The following is a 4,099-nucleotide window of genomic DNA, read 5'->3' as shown; positions in this document are numbered from 1 at the left end:
TACAGCCACTACAGTGGCACAGTTGTGGCGCTGCAGCTGCGCTGCTGTAACGCCCTAGTATAGGCTCTTCATGGATGGAAGAGTTTTTCCATCGCCGTAGGTATTGCACCTCTCCAAGAGGGGGAAGCTAGATGGATGAAAGAATCCTTCCATTGACCTACCTGTGTCTTGACTGGGGGTTAGGTCGACCTAACTACGGTGTGAAATTTTTCACAGTCCTGAGCAACGTAGCTAGGTGGACCTAAGTTTTAGGTATAGACTAGGCCCGTGTCTCCTCGCTCCTCTTCCACAACCCTCAGTCTTCTCTCTTTCCCTGATCTCTCCTTTCCAGACTCCTCTTTTCTCTAGCTGACACATAGGTCCTCTCTTTGCTTTCCTGACCCCTGTGATGGGGCTGTCTCTGCTAATTTTCTGACTCCAAATGGACTGACCAAAGTAGCTTATAGTTCATATTTGTGCTGCAGATAACACTGAGAGTAGGAACAGGGGCTCTCTGATAAGCAGTTGGACACTAAGGAAGATTCCTGGGCAGAGCACAGAAGCCCTGGGGACTTGTGGAATACTTGGGTTGCACTTTGGCTGCCCCTTTCAGTCACTATCTAACTATAATGAGTAGATTTTACTTACTTAGGCCGAACTGTTTAGATGGCAGTTTCTGGAGCAGCAGGGATATCAGGGCAAATTCCACACTGTACTGCTACAAGACACTAAGACAGAATTAGGGGAAGAGGTGACCTCATAACTGTGATGTTTCTGTGAGTTTTCTAGGATGTACCTAATCTCAGTCCAGTCTTGGGCAATGTATGTTCACGCAGTTCTGCAGGATGGAGCATCTCGCATTCAGTTCCAAAAACTGCCAAACGAGCTTCTCTCAAGCTTTGCTGGGAATGAAATAATTCACTTTGCGTTTTGCTCTCCGGGAACAATCATGCGATTGAATTTCACTAGTACAAATACTGATGGGAGAGCGCCCTTTCACCTTGCACATTTGAATACTTCTGGCAAGCAAATTCAGGTTGGTTTTTCATGGGCATTTGCACCAGTAAGCAGATAAATGTTGGCTAATAACTTCAAATAATTGCTAAATTAGAGAAAATCATGGTCTGTGGACATTCTGTGAACAGAAAGGGGCAAAATACAGCAACTCCATTCACAATGAATGTGCTTCTCTGCTCTCTCAAGTGAGATCAGGTAGTCCAAATTTGAGCGGGAAGGAGGGTGGGGGGAATTTAGACCAACTAGGATACACTGGGAATGGCTCCTTGCAAGCTGAATAGGAAAAGAAACCCATCTGCAAAGGGAGAGGATGTTGTAAGTGGGGGATGATCAACTGTGTAGGGTGGAGGGAATAGAGAAAAGAAATCCCCATATGCTCCACCCTATTCCCCCTGTACTGAAACAATACCACTAACAGCTGCCCAAAGCTGCACTGTGTCTTGGGTCCTGTACTGTTAGCCATCCAGCTTGCATTCAGAAACTCTCTGGTAGATTTGCTTGTATAGGGGAGCGTGAGCGAATCCATTGATGATGTTTGTTTTTTATTTTGTTTTTTCTGTTTTTAATACCGCCTTAGTTTGTGGCCTGTCTTTTGTGATCAGAAAGAGGAGTTACTGTAGCAGGGTGGGTCGGTTGGCCGGCTGCACACATGATCATGTGCTTCCCTCTTCTCTCTGTCTAACGGGGCGTGCTCACTGATCTCCCAGAACAGAGACTTTGAACAATTTGTTGTTTATATGATGTATTTATTTTTACTTGTGTTTCATGTCATTTTTTAAAAAATCAATAAATTGTAAGTTGGTATAACTGCCGCTTGGCGCTCTCTCTCTCTCTCTCTCTCTCTTTTTTTGATAAAATAAACTTCAAAATTAAAAAAAAACCCACAGCGACTATTGTCTGAAATGACTTTGGTTTGGATTTGTGTGTTCACAAATTGTTGACGGAGCCAGGGAGCTGGGAAGAGGTTCAGTGAGTTCGATTGCACTGGAGTTAGATAAACAAAGCCTGGTGCATTTAGGATGTCAGGCCTCTGATTCAGCAACGCACATAGGCATGTGCTTAACTCCCATTGAATTCAATGGGACTTAACTTTAAGCATGTGCTTTGCTGAATTGGGGCTGTGGTAAATTTCACTTTGATCGGTGATACGTGAAAATTGATTGTGCATACTTTATTTGAGAACTATCCCAACAGAATCATGCCTCTTTTCAGCAAATGTTTAATATCCTCGGGCTGCAGTGAGGACTTTTGGTATTAAGACTCCATTATTTTGTACAAGTAAGAGGGCAAAATATTTACTGCAAGGGATTTATTCCCTTTGTTGCTGTGAATCAGTTGTGCTCTTACGTACTTGCTCCCAGCATGAGAGGGAAGCTGCAGGGAGGGGACTCCAGCATAGACCTGTTCTGCCACCCCTGTTCCAACTACCTTGATTTTCCTCTTTTCAGGTTTCAAGAATGGGCTGGGCCTAAATTAGTTGTTCTGGCGCGGGCCCTCAGAGCCCTTTCCCCATAAGGCAGACATGTCACAAGGTCCTCCACCTTCGTATCACCAAGTTCCTGTCCTTCCCCCACCCAGTTAGCAAACTCCAGGCCCTTTCCATTAAGGAACATTTCTCCACTTTTCCTTGAGGGTTCAGACTCAAATCTCATTCTGACAGTCAACTCAGCTCTGCCTTTCACACCAACCAGTGTAATTCCCTACGTGCCTTCCGTCCCAAGCCTCAGCTATGCCAACTCCATGTGGTGGATGTTCACAAGGTCCTAAAATTCTGCCTCAGAAGAAAGGAGTGGAAGGGGGTAACTGTTGTCTGTCCAGTCCTTGAGGGGCTCCGAAAGGTCTTAAGGTACAGATTAGTTCAGATAGGCTCCAAGCCTGGCCAACAAAGCTGCATATATTAATGTCCCAGCCCACGATACCAGAAAACTCTCGTCCTCCTGGGATGGGGCCAGTTACAGCCTGTTCCCACTTTTATACCATGCTGAAGGTTTAATATCCTTTTGCCAGCAAGAGACAGCCTTGAGCCTGCCTGCAGGGTATAATGGCCTTTCTTGTCATGGCCTCACAACATCTGTCGCTGCCTCCATCACAGTAAATGGCCTGTCGGACACAAGGGGATGAATGTCCCCACATGTATGTAATTTGGTATGTAATTTCCCCCTGCGCGGGAACCCTCCCTGATTAATGCTATGCCTCTCTGGTGCCCAAGACTGACATCTGCCTTTCGAGTTCCCAGCATTGGTACCATTCTGCAGGGAGATTCATTCCAGCTGCCTCGGTCTCACAAGAACAGTGCAGCACTGCAGAGGGTTTCTCCGACAAGACCAGATGGCTGGTAAAGGGGAAAATATAACTAGTTAAACATTGCAGTGAGGGAGGTAATTATGGTTGTTCCCATTTTGCCCCGCACCAAACACTGAGTCCGTAGCAGTTCTGGGACCGGAACGCCAAACTCCTCCCTCCTCAAGCCTGTTCCCTATCCACTAGCTCATGTGGGTCATCCTCCCTAACTGACTTGCAATGCTTACCTGAAGGGGCTGGGGGCTCTGTACTCCACCAGGGCTGAGGGAGAAGTGTATTGCTGAGACTGGGTATCAATTCCCCATAACAAGGGAGGCTGGTAAGAAGCATGGGTTTCCATTCTATTTAATTTCCAGTATTTATCATTAATAAAAAGAGGCGTAATAAGAAAATGACAGAAGAAAAATGCAGAGAATAAATATTTCATGGTATGTAAATAGTTTAAAGTCCTCGCGTCATGTCAGTCTGTGTCAGCCGGCCTAGTAACCAGACTGTTTGCTCCAGGCCGTGGCTGCGAAGTCCCTGTTCTAGCACCTCCTGGACTTAGCAGCCCCATTGGTCTGGGGGTGTCTGAGTGCATTTGCACTGTCCGCTGGCCCTCCCCAGGCTCCAGGAGATGGCAAAGGGCAGTGTCACGGCTGAGGTAGTACATGGCGAGTCCTTGGGCCTCTCAGCAGGCAGAGTTTGGCAGCGGCTGAGCTGGCACCTGTGTCCAGGGCTGTGCATTCAGAAGGGCTCTGGAGACGTGGCTGGCTAATGGAGACTGGTTCAGTGACGCCCCCCAGGGGGCACTGTGCAGAGA

Source organism: Emys orbicularis, chromosome 7 (genome assembly GCF_028017835.1).
Source record: "Emys orbicularis isolate rEmyOrb1 chromosome 7, rEmyOrb1.hap1, whole genome shotgun sequence".
Taxonomy (NCBI): Eukaryota; Metazoa; Chordata; order Testudines; family Emydidae; genus Emys; species Emys orbicularis.
Note: the sequence above shows the minus strand (reverse complement) of the source record.